This window comes from Dioscorea cayenensis, chromosome 18 (genome assembly GCF_009730915.1).
Source record: "Dioscorea cayenensis subsp. rotundata cultivar TDr96_F1 chromosome 18, TDr96_F1_v2_PseudoChromosome.rev07_lg8_w22 25.fasta, whole genome shotgun sequence".
NCBI lineage: Eukaryota > Viridiplantae > Streptophyta > Magnoliopsida > Dioscoreales > Dioscoreaceae > Dioscorea > Dioscorea cayenensis.
The window spans coordinates 2,779,067-2,795,569 of record NC_052488.1 but is presented as its reverse complement, the minus strand read 5'-3'; the positions used below and the strand labels follow the sequence as shown (position 1 = coordinate 2,795,569).

At 39.0% G+C, this 16,503-nt stretch overlaps 1 pseudogene; it reads right to left on the bottom strand.

The window, feature by feature from the left end:
• Positions 1-1,313: 1,313 nt before the first annotated feature.
• Positions 1,314-15,625, bottom strand: LOC120282200 (annotated as a pseudogene).
• Between the last annotated feature and the right edge of the window lie 878 nt (positions 15,626-16,503).

Below are 16,503 nucleotides of genomic sequence, written 5' to 3'. Positions count from 1 at the left end.
CCCCTCAAGATCGATGCTCTTGGCTGATCTTGAGATTTGTGTATTTTAAATTGCCTCCAGATCTGTGTAATTGGCTGATCGTGGGATTTAAATATTTTTAGATCGCCTCAAATTGTGTGCTCTTAACTAATCTTAAGATTTAAATATTTTAGATCAATGCTCTCATCTGATCTTGAGATTTGAATATTTTATATCACTTCGAGATATGTACTCTGATTTAAATTATGACATATATTTGATATATGTATTTGATTTAAAATTAATAAATTATAATTATTTATTTATTTATTATATAAACAATCACTTTCTGAACAAGTGAATCTACAGCTCTAACTGTTCTGCCTCTACATCCATTTATCATAACAAGTTAATAATTGTATCATCAAATACCATATTTCTAATAATAACAAAAAAGCTTCATTTAAAAATGAAAAGAAAACGAAATTTCAGTGGATTTACTCTAAAAATCGGATAACATAGGGAACCAACAAAGCCAATGAATTGAAGTTGTTAAACAACCAGAGGGGGTGAAAATTTTTGTTTTAAAAAAACTAAAAATCATTCTAAAATACAAGTAAAAATTGAATGAGATAAATATTAGATTTTTATAAATGTATTACTGATTTTTTTAATAACATATATACTAATTTTTAGAAAATCAAGTTGTCAAATAATAATTTTTTAAACATTATTACTAAATAACTAATTTATTAAATGCCAAAAGGAAGAGCAAAACAATAAAATTTCACAAATAATTTTTCTAAAAATATTATTTTTTATATTTTATACATTAATGTGATATATATATAATTGAAAAGAAAAAAAAAACCCCATGGCCCCCATTGGCGCACCCCCTAGCTCCCCCTTGTAAACAACAGTGCTACAATTTACCTATTACAGTCAACCACCAAAAATGTCACAATTCCCACTTTGTCAGATAATGGCAGAAAACCTTTCTTGAAGCTTTCTCTAGGGTTTACCAGAAATTACAAAGCATTTCTTAGCATGAACCTATGCTCTAATTAATTATTATCACGACAAACTGAAAACAAGACAGATCAAGAACCAAACAATTGCTGCCAATTTTCAATCTAATCCGACATGAGAAATGTACCAATACATGAATTAAAAAGCCATCAAAATAGAAACAGTGAATATACATAGAACAGACAAAAGAAAAATTTACAGGCAAAATATAACCCTAACCAACAAAAACATACTACCAAAAAATAATCTTACCACAAAGACACCTCCAAAGATATTATTTCATGTTAGGAACTTAGGAGCGCATCATCGATAAAAATAATCTATATTTACTCTGAAGAGTGTATTAAGTTATCAACAACCACATTTGCACCACATAAAACACTATCCTCGCTTGGAAAAGAGTCTATCCCACTTCTCCCATCCCCACAAACATTCTCTGAAACAGAATGATTTTCATGTATCATATTTGTATCAGCATCTATTGGTTCATCAGAGGTGGACAATTCAGAATTGGCAGCTGTTTGGACCAAAGTAGAAGAGGTGGTCCTACCTTTTTCAAGATCGAACGATCCATTTAACTGAGACTGAATGCAAACAACCAAAGCAATCGCATGATCACGGCTCAAGTAATCATGTGGCGGCCGTCGAAGAATACTCGTCAAGGCTTGATTAAACTCAAAAAGACTAGTTGAAGGAGCAGCTAAACCCTTATCTCGAAAAACTTTAGTTGACTTAATCACATGCTTGCAAAGATTTCCCATCCTTGACCATTGGCAATCACAGATAGCAAACTCGCAACTTGGATTCAGAATTGTATGCACCTTCCCTTCTCTTTTACGGCTAATAACCTTCGCATATTTTTTATCTACAATGACATCCGAGTCAGGAACCTGCAATGCCCGTCTCCATGATGTTAAGCCGCTTTTCCACTCATCTTTCTAATACTGAGCAAAGTTCTCCCTGCCAGTGAACTCATCTAACCAGTAATAAGAATGCACCTTAATACCCAATTTGTCCACAAGCCAATCTGCACGCTGGTAAATATTAGAATCCTTCTCATTCAATAGCCTGAGTTTGAGTAAATGATGACAGCACTCAATTGCTGCAAAGACCTCTGTGGTAGCCAATGGAAGAGCCTTCAATACATCAACCCATGCCCCTAAAAAAAGTGAAAAAAATTAACAATTAAATCACCATAATAAAAAAAGGTTTGGGATAGAAGAGTCAGGCCAAAAACTAAAGACTAACCAATTCGAGGAAACCATACAGCCTTGAAGTAATCCATGAAACTAGAACAGTCAACAAAATCCTCCATAAAAGCCTCGAATAACTTCATATCACCAGTTCCTCTGCAAACATAGGGTACTGCTTCTCCAAGTCGCCTTGACATCTCAGCACATATATTTGTATATTTGTTTCTGAACATTTATCTATTAAGTTTTTCCGCCAAGCATGGCGCACATGCCAAAAACTGATCAAAACTGAGCACTGAAACACCTCCCTGCATTATATAATGACATCTAAAAAATTAATCTCTCAAATGACAGAAATTTAATTAAAGAAAAGTACAGCAATGTACAAAACCTGATCATAAGAACATCAGCAGCAGGATCATCAATAATGAAACCACCTAATTTCCATGTTGGATCCTTTGTATGTACTCTGTCATAGAGTGCTCCCAAGCACCTATGCATCTTGCCACGAGCAAAGCTTGGAGTTATGATCCATGCTATAGGGATTGCATTGTTATTTGAACCGAAAACAAGGAGAGTATAGATGGGATATTATACAAGAATTGATAAAAGAAAGGTTCAGCTTTAAACATACAGCAGCAACCTTAAGCAACCACAGGGGAAAACGTGAGCATAACCGACCTTTAACTTATTTGTTCCAACCTTGAGTCAGATGCAACAATACTGCCATTTCCAAAATGAATCATCTGTTGAAGCTGCCACGATGCCCAAATCAAATGGTTCTTGATAGATGAAATATGAGAGAAAGAATGAGTTGTGTGTTCATTAGGCTGAAACCAACCCATATAAATACAAGAATGATATATACAGGAGTGTGTACACTTAAGGGTATATACATATAAGTATACAATATATATACAAGTAATATTATTACCCTAACACACCCCCTCAAACTCATGGTGGGTCATAAACCGAGAGTTTGACAACTAGAAACTGAAACCGAGAGACAGTATATGCCTTAGTGAAAAGATCGGCAAGCTGCTGTGTAGAGGCAACATAAGGAAGAAGAATACTGCCAGGAAGATAATGATGATGAACAAAGTGAAGAGCGACCTTAAGATGCTTCATATGTTCATGAAATACATGGTTGGTAGTGATTTTAATGGCACTCTGGTTATCACAGTGTATAGGAGTGGGGGCAGAGATAGAAACACCAAAGTCCATCAAAATCTGTCGCAACCAAAGAATCTCCTTAGCAGTGAAGGACATAGCACCATACTTAGCCTCAGCAGTAGAAAGAGCAACAGTAGATTGTTTCTTGCTTTTCCAAGAGATAAGGGAATCTCCAAGAAAAATACAGAAACCAGTAGTAGAACATCGATTAGAGGCATCACCTGCCCAATCAGCATCACAATAGGCATACAACACAAGAGAAGACGTGGCAGAGAAAAGTAAAGAGCGAGATATAGTACCTTGAAGATAACGAAAAACTCGTAAGAGGGCAGCATACTGAGTAGAGATAGGAGCACTCACAAACAGACTAAGAACACGAACAACATATGCAATATCAGGCCGAGTAATGGTCAGATAGACAAGAGCACCAATAAGCGCACGATAGCGAGTAGGATCAGGCAGAGGCTCACCATTAGAAGAGAAGAGTCGGTGATGTAGCACAATAGGAGTAGAGGTAGTACGGAGATCGGTGATATCAGCTCATCAAAAAATATCATATATGTACTTCTATTGAGACACCAAATAACCTCGACGAGAATAAGCAACATCAAGACCCAGAAAATAACGAAGAGAGCCCAGATCTTTCATATGAAACTCAGTGTGTAATTGTTATTTCAGTGAAAGAACAGTATCAACATCATCACTAGTGATAACCATATCATCAACATAAAGAAAAAGAATAGTGATGCCACAAGTAGTCTGCCGAGTAAAGAGGGCATAATCATGAGAGCTCTCGGTGAAACTAAGAGTGAGAACCACATTGTGAAATCGCTAAAACCAGACACGAGGAGCCTATTTGAGCCCATAGATAGCTCGGCAAAGATGACAGACATGCTGAGAAGGATGAGAGAAACCAGGAGGAGTCATATAAACGTCCTCAGAGAGATTTCCATGTAGGAAGGCATTGGTCACATTTAACTGATGAAGTGGCCAGTGATGAGCAGCAGAAATAGCAAAAAGAAGACGAACAGTAGTCAACTTGACCACAGGAGCAAATGTCTCCTCATAATCAATGGCATACTCCTGAGTAAAACCATGAGCAACAAGACGCACTTTGTGGAGCTCAATACTACCATCGGCACTAGTCTTGACTCAATAGACCCATCGACAGCTGATAGGAGTAACACCAGATGGAAGAGGAACAAGATCCCATATATGCATGCACTGAAAAGCATCAAGTTCTTCTGACATAGCATGTTGCCACTAAGGATGTTTTACCGCCTCACGATAAAACTGCGGCTCGGAATGAGAGTGAATAGTAGCAAGAAAGGCTTGGAAATTAAAAGAGTAGGTAAATGAGAGAGAAAGGACAAACCGAGCAGGAGGTCGATGAGGACATTCTGGGTAACAACGGGGGACAGCAGGGACATCTTCAGGAGAGGATGGGTCAGCGGAGAGAGGAGACGAATCACCAGAATTATTAATGCACCCAGAAGAAGGGGAAAGAGGAACATAGGAAGTATCTATTGAGACATCTGGAATGGGCATAGAATTGGCAGTGGTGGTGGAACTCGGAAGAACTATGGAGGGGAGAGAAGAGGATGCAGTAGCAGAAGACTGAAGAAAGGAAAGATTCGGGAAAGATAAAGAGAAGTAAGGAGTATCTTCAAGAAAAGTGATGTGACGGGAAAAACGAAGGCGGTGAGAATGAGGATCATAACAGTGATAACCCTTATGTTCAGAGCTGTATCCAAGAAAAATATACATGGTAGAATGGGGAGAAAGTTTATTTCTCTCGACAGTGGGTAAAAGAACAAAACAGGTGCAACTTAAAATGCGAAGATGACCATAGGAGGAAGGAATGGAGTACAGATGCTCATAAGGTGTGATACCAGAGAGAGTGGTGGTAGGAATGTGATTGATTAGATAAACAGATGTAAGGATGGCTTCAACCCAGAAGGATTGAGGGACAGAAGAGGCAGAATGAAATACACGTGTAGTATTTAAGTTATGACGATGTTTGCGCTCAGCGACACCATTCTGATTAGGTGTATAAGGACAGGATTGCTGCGGAAGAGTGCCGTGAGTTGAAAGTAATGTGCGAATGGATGTAGAGAGATACTCGCGTGCCCCATCAGAGCGAAAAATCTTAATGTGTTTACCAAAGTGAGTATATACTCTTTGCGTAAATTGAGAGTAAATGGCAAAAACCTCAGATTGGGAACGCATTAAATGAAGCCAAGTATAACGCGAGAAATCATCAATAAAATATATGTAATAGAAGAAACCACCAAGAGAGGAGAATGGTGCAGGACCCCAAACATCAGAATGTACTAGATCAAAAGTAGATTCAGAAATAGATTCTCGAGAATAGAAAGGAAAAGTAGTGGGTTTAGCAAGTTTACAACCCAGACATGGATGTGAGGGAAGGAAAGAAACAGAACCTAGATTACCTGAACTGGCTAATAGTTTCAGGCGAGAACTAGACTAGTGCCCGAGGTGACTGTGCCAACAATCAAGAGAACATATAGAGGCGACAATGTCAGAAGATGGGAAAGCAGGAAAATTAGAGAGTCTAAGTGATAGAGGCCACCAACTCTACGCCCGATCCCAATCCTCTGGCCTGTAAGATGGTCCTGCACAGTACAAGTAGAGGAAGAAAAGGTAACTGTGAGACCATGATCAGTGAGCTGACTAACAAAAAGAAGGTTGAGAGCTAGGCCAGGGACATGATAGATGTTAGGACTGAAGACGTCCACACTACATAACAGGATGAAGACTCCCATCCACAGTGCAAACACTGGAAAAGGTATTAGGCATAGTAATTGAGACTTGGTTAGAGGTATCAACAGTCATATGATAAGTGGCACCAGAATCTAAAATCTAGGAAGAGGAAGACATACCAGAGATAACAGACATAGCAGAGGAAATGCTAGAGGACAGAGAGCGTTGCATGGCATGAATCTGTTTAGTAAGCTGAGCAACCTGAGAAAGAAGATCAACAGAAGAAAGAGAATCTGAGGCTGAGACAGAAGCAGCATGAGAGGAGGAAGCAGGAGATCGAGGTGAAGGGCGAGGCTGGGATGACTGTTGTTGTTGTCGTTGCTGAAGCTTCAGACACTGATTCCTCATATGACCGGGACGCTTGTAATAATGGCAGATAACTGAAGACCGACAAAGGTAGATGAAGCAGGAGCTGGTGACCAGAAAAGACGGAGTGTACTCGAGTGGAACGTCGAGAGGTCACAGCAAGAACTGTGTCTGTAGGGATAAACCATGGAGATAATGTGCTGAGACGAGTTTCTTCAACAATAACACTATGAATAACATCTTCAAAGGATGGAACAGGATCCTGATTGAGCAATTGGCTTCGAACAACCTCAAAATCAGGACGAAGACACATCAGAAATTCGAAGGTATGCTGTGTTTGGCGAGACTAAGTGCAAGTTTTGCAACATGTGCATGTCAAACAGGTAGACCCTTCTAAAGAATCAAGCTGACGCCATAAGGATCGCAAGTCACTGACATACTCCCTAACGAAACACTCACGTTGCTGTTTGTGAGTAAGATCCTGTAAAATGGCATACTAACGAGCAGAGCTAGAATTCTCAAACATAGGCCCCAAGTGTTCCCACATTGTATGAGCAGTGGGAAGATGTCCAATTTCCATATGAATATCAATCTCACAAGACTGACGGATAATGGTTATAGTACGGTGATCACTCAGTGTCCATGATGCATCGGGTGTAGACGGTTGGGGAGAGGTACCATCGACATGGCTAAACAAATCCATACCAAGTAAGGCAATGAGAATGGTAGTAAACCACTCTTTGTAGTTGGAACCATTTAATTTGATATCAATTGGAGCTAGAAAATGTGGAGAAGATGATGCCATGGTTTTTATGAGTTATAGATATATATATATATATATATATATATATATATATATAATAAATAATAATGGAAAAGAAGGGAAAAACAAAAAGAAAAAAGCAAAAGAGTCGGGAGAGAGAAAGCAAATGCTAAAACAACTCCCGGACTTGAGCTGGCGATGTGTAAAAGAATTCTTTTTTTATTTATTTTTTTTTTGTATTTGTATTTGCTTTTTTTAACATATATATTTATATGGATATAGATATATTATAATATATTATAGTATATATATATAATGTGGGTATTGTGAAATGGAATAAAGGTGAGAATCAATACTGAGGAGAAATGGCCAAATGCGTTAGGACTTGAATTGGTGAAAAAGCGCGACGGTCGTTAATCAAGGAAAAGGTGAGGTAAAATGATTTCCTCTGGGCGGGGAAAATAATTGAAAGCATGGACTATGGAGCTAGTCAGCAGCGTGCTGAAGGTGTGGGTCATGTCAATGAAATGCTTTGGAGCTTGTTATAAACGGAATAACGAGGCAAGCACCGGCTGGTGGCAGCGGCGAAGCACATACGGGTGTAAGATTGTGACGGCAGTAGATCCGGCAATGGCGAAGCACGAGTTTACAGGTTTTTTTTAGAGAGAGAAAAATAATGGAAGAACGGTAGTGCTTCAAGTAGACCGAGCTTTCAGAGCTTGTCAGAGGACAGACAAAGCTCGGTGGCGAGCTAACAAGGTGTCGATGGGTTAACAAAGTGGCTTACAGAGGTGTAACAAAACAAAGAATCACCAAACAAATGATGCTTACAGAGCTCCAGCAAAACAAGGAGAACTAAACAAATGACTTCGTCATCAAAGGCTGAACGGAGCAACCTTCCAGCGGGATCGACGGGCATCTGATACCATGATAAACAAAATATGAGAGAAAGAATGAGTTGTGTGTTCTTTGACTGAAACCACCCCATATAAATACAAGAATGATGTATACAAGAGTGTGTACACTTAAGGGTATATACATATAAGTATACAGTATATATACAAGTAATATTATTACTCTAACAGTTCAAAATCAGAGAAATCCTCATAAAGAAAATGTGATCCCGATGGTTCTCAACCCATAGTGCAACACTAGCATCATCAACAGAGTCCAGCTCATATGTAGAGCGCCTGATCTTCCTCTCTAGCCTCCTAACATAACGGTGGGTAAGAAGATCATCCCTATTACATAGACCACCCTACTTCTCCACTATCTCAGTATGCCTCTTCATTATGGTCTCCACAGGGATTCCAATATATAGTAAAGACAAAATTTGAAGATGAAACTCATCAGAGATGTAAGGTGCAAACATTGCACTGGTTCCAGCAGCCTTATTATCTGATGGGACATGGCATGGCGATCCTCTCTTATCTACATGCTTATCTTGATTATATATGACCAGTGCAACAGTTGGTTCAGCTATTAACCTCTTAACAATGAAATGACATACACAACCTCTCTTTGTATTTGGCCTACCAGCAAGGGTTTTTCGCTTTACAGCATAATTTCTACTGGGATGAACAACACCACCTTTCCTATGATCATCAGTGCCAAACAAGCACCAGTACCTGAAATTTAAATGCATATATCACAAAAAGAAAAGGGGAATTTTCAAGTTTCAAACGTGAAAACCATCATCTACCGGAATCCTTTATCGGCAACCTTCCATACCAAAAAGTATAGGAAATTTTGACAACCGTAAAAAATTGATAGCACCCTTTATTGATCATTAGGAAACTAGTTTTTTTAAAGAACTTCTCAACTTGAGAAGCTAGATTTTATTAAGAAAAAGAGATAACAAAACAAGAGTAGCAAAACTAAACTAAAAAACTGAAGAGCTAGCAAAACAAAGATGAACTAAAAACCAAATCCATGATTAAGAAAAGAGCGCATGAGCCAGTGTGGTAAATCTCTCCCAAAAAGGAACAAGTTGAGATGTCTATTCTTGAAGCCAAGAGAAGCTAGATTAATGGTGGGGCTCATCCAAGAGGAGGGGCATCTGATGAATTCTCGGACGGTTACACATATCTAGGAGAAAGTTTAAATTGAAAATCTGAGTTTGATAGCACCAAGGAGTAGAATGATTACAGCTCCCAATGATCTCCAAAACGTTGTGATGAGCACAGAAGATATACCCGATTGGGAGTCGATTATCTATTGCTGCCTGCAATGCCGCTTCAAAGACAAGTAGCACATCAGAGAGTTGCTGGTCATGGGCTGAGAGAGGCAACCTGCAAGAGAGATCCTATAATTAGCATCAGTAATTAAAAAAAACCAATGGACCTAACCTGCATGTTGTGGTTGGAGATCGCATGGGTGAATATGAAGTAACCGTCGGCATTGGTGAAGTTGTTTGGGATTAACTTTATGCCGATAGGATAATTGAAGTTGATTAAGTATTCTCGGACATGAGCAATAGCTTTGCTAAAAATAACAGAGAAGTTGGGACTGATATTCTTGAATATAGCATTACAACGACTAGTCCAAATAAACCAAGCCCCAACAACAATAAGCGCTAGTGTATGTTTGGACTGCCTATAAGTGATGATCCAAGACCTAGTGGAAAAACCCTCCAGCAATGATATAGTCAAGTTCTCCTTGTGATTAATCAGATTCTAGATGGATTGAGTTCTATCACAATTTCTAAATAAATGACCAATAGTCTCCCAATGCAGACCATAGAAGATACATGGATTATCCGAGCCAAGGTTTAAGCTGTGAAGAAATGCGGTGGTGGAAAGGCAACCGTGAAGACACATCCAAATAAAGTGTTTTGTACGACGGCCAACTGGGATGTGCCACAGTAAGTTCCAACCTATCCAAGGCTCCGAAGATAGAGAACCATTATTCAAGAAATGATAAACAGCTGGGGAGAATTTGTGACAGTTAGACTTAGGCTGTCAAACCCAATGATTACCCGACTCATAATCAATTGTGGCTATATTAGTGTTAAGATTATCGAACATGTTACAGAAGATGCAATTGAGCCCATTGTGATCCCAATGGTCATCTAGTACCAGATCAGTTAAATTAATATTATTGGTATCAATATCCATGTTGATATATGTAGGTTTAAAAGCAACCGGGATATCCAAACACCAGGGATCCCAGAGGAAAGAGGTATTTTCAGGGTTAACGGAATAAATTTTACAATGATGCTTGATGAAGGCAGTAGAATGACATAAACCCCGAAAAAACCAAGAGCATTTGGCGGGAGGATTGTCATGCCAAAAATTAATTTTCCCATATTTATCATTCAAAGTATCAACCCAAAGAGATTTTTCATTGTTCAAGTATTTGAAAGAAGTATGCTTAGCCATGAGGGAATGTTTAACAAGAGAGAGATTACAGATACCTAAGCCCCCTCAGACTTACCTGACATAAGCGTGCTTCAACTCACATTATGGATGCCCATTCCATTGCCATTCCTACTCAAAAAAAATTTCTAACAACTTTCGAGATCTCAGAGAGGATGGTATTAGTGATATGATAGACCAACAAGGTATAAACAGGGATAGAAAGGAGTCTTGAATTGATTAAAATCTCCTTAGCAGTAGGGGAAAGAAGATAACTGGCCCATCTAATAGCGAGACTTCCAACCTTATCAACCATGGGCTGGAAAGTTTGAGCTGCAATCCGCTTAGGGGAAATGAGAACACCAAGATATTTAAAAGGAAAAAAAAGGCCTGATTAAGGTTCAAATGGCACAAATACTTTTTGAAACATGCTTGTTGAACCAAGAAGGAAAGAAAATTTGAGACTTAGCATAATTAGGACGCTAACCAGTTAGATCCGAATAAATTGACATACAAAGACGGATATTTCTAGTGGTATTATGAGAAGCTTGAGAGATTAAAATCAAATCATCAGCATACATAAGATGATTAAAGTTGTTACACAGCCTACGATTAAATCCAGGGATCATGTTATTATGCAATCCAAAGTTAAGCAAAGTAGTGAGGGTTTAGGAAACTAGAATAAAAAGGTAAGAGGAAATGAGATCTCCTTAGCTAACTCCTTTGGAGGAGGAGAACCAAGGAGAAGGGACCCCGTTAATTAGAAGAGAGAAAGAACTAAACTGAAGACAAGAAGAAATCCAAGAGATCCAAGTCAAATGAAAATTCATTTTAGAGAGAATGGCAAGAATTGCATTCCAATTAAGGGTATCGTAAGCCTTTTCAATATCAAATTTATAATCATCCTAGGGGGGCTAATGGTATCGTTTGAAACCGAATGGGCAATCTCCTGTACCGTAATAATGTTGTCAAATGAGCAATGACAAGTGACAAACCCCACTATCCACCACCAATGAGATTAGGAATTTTTTTTTTTTTTAAAATAGTTAGCAAGAATTTTCGTAATGATTTTAAAACAAACGTTACAAAGGGAGATTAGTTTGAAATCAGAAACAAGTTTTGGATTCTCTTCTGTAGGGATGAGAGAGATGTAAGTTTTGCCCCAGGAAGTAGGCATAAAAGAGTTATTGAAAAAATACTGAATAGCAGCAAAAAGGTGATCACCGATGATGTGCCAAAAATTCTGATAAAATTCAATGTTAAACCCATCAGGACCAGGGACTTACCTGAAGGAAGATCCATGACAGTTAGGTAGACTTCCTCCGTGGTGACTTCCTGAATGAGAATAAGATTGTCTGAATCAGAAAGTCGAGGTAAATCAAGTGGTATTGCGTCAACGATGTTTAAATTAACATTCGAAGGGGCGTTCCAAAGATGTTGATAGAAGTTGAGGAAAGCCCGGTCAATATCAGCAGTATCACAATAAATATTGCCACTGAGGTCTTCAATCTGAGAAATGAAGTTAGTATGCAAACGAATACGAGAAATAGAATGAAAAAAAAATGTATTTTTGTCCCCATCTTTAATCCAACGTAATCGAGCCCGCTAGGCCCACTTGATGTTATACTGACGCTAAAAGGTAGAAAGCTTAGCGTAGTGTGCCATCAGGATATTTTGAGAGTTAGGATCAAGTTCTGAAATTTCAAGATTATTGATAAAATCCTCAGTACGGACAATAGCAGACTCTAAATCGTTAATGCCAGAATGACGCCAAGACTTAAGATTGGAATGGGTACAAGATAATAGATGGATAAAGGCATGCATAGGATTCCCATGGGGAGAGAAGCACCAGGCGTCCCTCACAGCATTATGATAGCCCAAAAACTGGAACCAAAAATTCTCAAACTTGAACACACTTTTTCTAAGAATATGAATAAAATTAACCTTGAGAAAGAGAGGGGGAGTGATAGAAAAAAGAACGAGAGAGATACTTGAGGGTGTAGGACTTAAAAGTTCCATTCTACTCAATAATCACCAAGCAACGATCTAGCCTAGCCCAACGATGAGCTGTACCAAGCTGATTGTTATACCAGGTGTAAGGGGAACCAGAAAACTTTAAATCCAACAGATTATTATTATCAACGAAGATCCTCCCTTATGCTCAGTTCTAGAAAGAATGGAATTAAAATCTCCCAGGACAAGCCAAGGGAGGCCAAGGGTGTTAGTTTTAGAAAGCTCTTGCCAAAGAAAACATTGACTACGACATTGAAGAGAGTTGTAAACCACAGAGATGATGAAGTTCTTAGAGGACTCGGTGGTCACAACCAAATGCAAAGCATGACGAGAGGAGGCAACAAGAGTAACTTTACCAATGACAGAGTTCCAAAGAATGATAATACCTCCGAAGAAACCTTCTGCTAAAAATGCAGGCCACTGCCAGTGCCTGGGAATCTTTTAACAAAAGCGATCAACTCGATCCGAATTGGCTCGAGTTTCCACAAGACAAACGATGATCGGTTTGATGGTTCTAATGAGACGGAAAACCCTTAAAGAAGTATCTCTCGCAGAGATACCCCTGTAGTTCCAACATATGATTTTAGCTGTATTAATGAAAACAATAATATAAGAGAGGAGGGAAAGGGACTTCCAAGCAAGGAGAAAAGACACAGCTAAAACAAGGAGGACGAGCTTAAGAGCTAGGGCCCCCAGCTTCAACTCTTCCCTTCTTCGGTGAAACTTCAGCGACATGTGTGTCTTTTCTTATGAGAGCATTTCTTCGTGCTTCTTCTTTGTATTGAACCAAGGCCATAGGGTCATCAGGGCTATCGTCATCAGACATCTCATCATCATCCTCATCAGAGAGGACTTCATCATCAGTGCTATCTTCCTCCATGGTCCCAGTTTCCAGGGCAGAAAAGACTTTTTCAACTAAGGAAATATGAGAGTGATCAGCTGAGCGAGAAGGGGTAGAGAAGTTTAGGAGAGAGGAGCGAAGATAGGAGGAGGGAAATTAGATCGAGTATAGATGGGTTTCTTTCCAACATTTCGGGCAAAGTTAGGGGAAATGATTTTAGTGGGGGGTTAAGCAGAAAGCTAGCATGGGGAGCTGAAGCGATGTATGGGGATTTGACTAGACTAGGGGAACTGTTTTCAATAGTGATGAAATTTATCTCGAGGAAGAATCAACGGTAGGATTAGCGGGACATGGGAAGTGGAAGAGGCTACCTGAGTGTCAGAGATAGGGTTACTATGGCTGGCGTGAGAAACAAGGAACTGCCCTCTGCTAGCAAAGCTTTTTACGCCATGTATGCTACGAGAGGCGGTGCCTCGAGACTTGGCGACATCGGCACTCAGGTCAACTGCCAATCTCAAGGTCATGTGATCAGCATGAGTGCCACCACCGCGACCTCGAGCCAGGCCACGCCGGCGAGAAACCAGCAACCAAGGCCCGTAGTCCGTCTCCGATGCGTTCTGGTCCATAACAGACGGATTTTCAGTTGAAGAAGTGACTGGAGGGGAGTCGAGATGTCCATATGCTGATCATTATCAGTGGAAACTTAGATGAGACCCTCCACCAGCACTATCACAATACGAGAGGGCAGTTGGGAGCCACCAGCACCAGTTGATGTAGACCAAGCGCAAGACTTACTCCATGCCCCACAAGACCGCAGTTGTAAGAAAAGGTCGATAGCCGTTCATACATAACTACAACAAAAACTCGATGATGATCGTCACCTATCCAGAACCCCGGTAGAGATGTTTGGACAAGTCTATCTCAATGCAAATACGAGCATACCTTAATCTGGCCAGAGTAGATGTGAACTCGTCAATTTTAATGAGATTTCCAAAGTTGCTTGCAATCGTCTCTAGAGTTTCACCATTCCAACATTCAACTGGGAGATTGTGAAACTGAACCCAGATCGCAGCGGTGTTAAGTTGGGCGAAGGACGGCTCAAAAAAAGGCTTCCATGGAGACGTTTGCAAAATGATTCTATTGACGGACCAGGGTCACTCAAGAAGAAGATGTTTCATTGCTAGTTCAGTAGAGCATCTAATCAAGAGAAATCTGTTTGGTAAATCATAAATGAAGATTTCACCAAAATCAAACCATTTGGAGAGAAGGGTGGACTTGACATGTTCGAATGGGGGAGGGTGGGGGTTTCTAAACAGCTTCCCGTAGAGAGCATGCTGGAACTTCATACAACCTCGATCGAGAGCGTTAGCATCTAAACGAACGAAGCTGGGGGTGGACGCTTTGAGTTTGTTCAAAAGTTGAGCGTTATGGAGCGGGGAATTGTCAATTAACTGGGTGAGAGAGGAGGCGATTTGGGACTAGGACTTATTCCGTGGACCGGGCGGAAAGGGCTGGCTCCCACTTGCCATGGCAAGGAGGAAACGGATGACGAGAGCTTCAGCAGAGAGAACAAGAGTTCAGCTCTCCAACAATAATAGTTTTCCTTGGAATTTCGTGATTATGATGTTATTCATTAGGTATATGGTTGGTTATGTAGCTTCTAACACGATACCGCTTGTTTAATGATGTAATAGGCCTATAAGGTTAATGAAGTCACTTTCATACAAAAAAAATTTTAAACCATTTAAATAAAACGATATAAAATGTGATCACATTATCAACAGTGCGGCTGGTAAAAGTTGTTTAAGAAAAAAATTTGATTAGATCAATCGATACAAATTTAGACTTTTCACATAATATGTGACCATAAAAAATAGCATAATCCCAAAACTATATGCCTAAAAAATTTTAGCCATACAAGAAAAGGTTCAACTTACAATATATATTCAAGAATTCCATCAACTTTTAGCTTGTAGCCCATTTCTAGAGGCCTCCTTCTCCTTGCTTCAACATGAAATCTTGTAGGGCTTTCTTTATTATTGGACTCACCTCTTACGAAATCATTCACTCTGCAGAAGGGAATGAGCGCAAGTCTATCAATTTTCTCACGCCACCCTCCCACTCTGGACAAAACTAAATCAATTGCAGAAAACTCCAGTGTAGGTGGATTCCGTACTAGAAGAGTCAAAATCTCATCCCATCTTGCCATCTGTGCACACAAAAGATATATATGTATATATATATATTGAATCAAAATACTTAAGAAAACACTTACAAAGTAAATATAAATTTGAGGGTTACACAAACAGCTAATTACCAAAACTTCCAGATAATATAAGTTTGGAGAAAACCATAAATGACCTTATTTGTATGAAATTTTGCATCTATGTTGTTCAATTAATAAATGGTCAAAAATACCACTCCAATTTCCATATGTTATCAGTTTGGCTGGAAAATAAAGTGCCTTACATGGAAAATATCTAGAGAACATGAAATATTTCAGCAAAAAACATAATTAAACTAAATAAGACACAAGAAACAAGACTCCAAAGATTCTTGCTAAGAAAACATTTATTGGCATACAATCTAAAATTCTTTATTATTCTACTTTTAACTTGTGACACTGGACATCAGAGAAGGATAAAAAGCTTTTATTTCAAGTCCCCCAAGCTTTTCCCTTCAGATAAACAGAAAACCATTCAAGAGAAAATCTAACACAGGATTATCACAAGCATAGGCTATTGAAGGTACATTGCCTTTGAATTAACTATTGTCAGGAGTATAGGTTGTTGCTATTTGAATATCTTGATTGGGATTGGTTGAAAATTTCAAAATCTAACTTTAACTACAGCATAAGCATGCTGTACAGGAAGTATCTGTTAACTGCTAACCACAACCACCAAAAATATCTTTATCTTTATCAACGAATAGTCAGAGCAGATTTGTATTTAAACATCATACCAACATCTAAATAAACTTAGCATATCACTGGTGTCAAATCCTGGAATCTTGTCAGATCTTGTTCCTAAATACCTTTAAGGCTTTGTTACTATTACATGAAGACTAATGGAGAATGCTTGTTTTTTT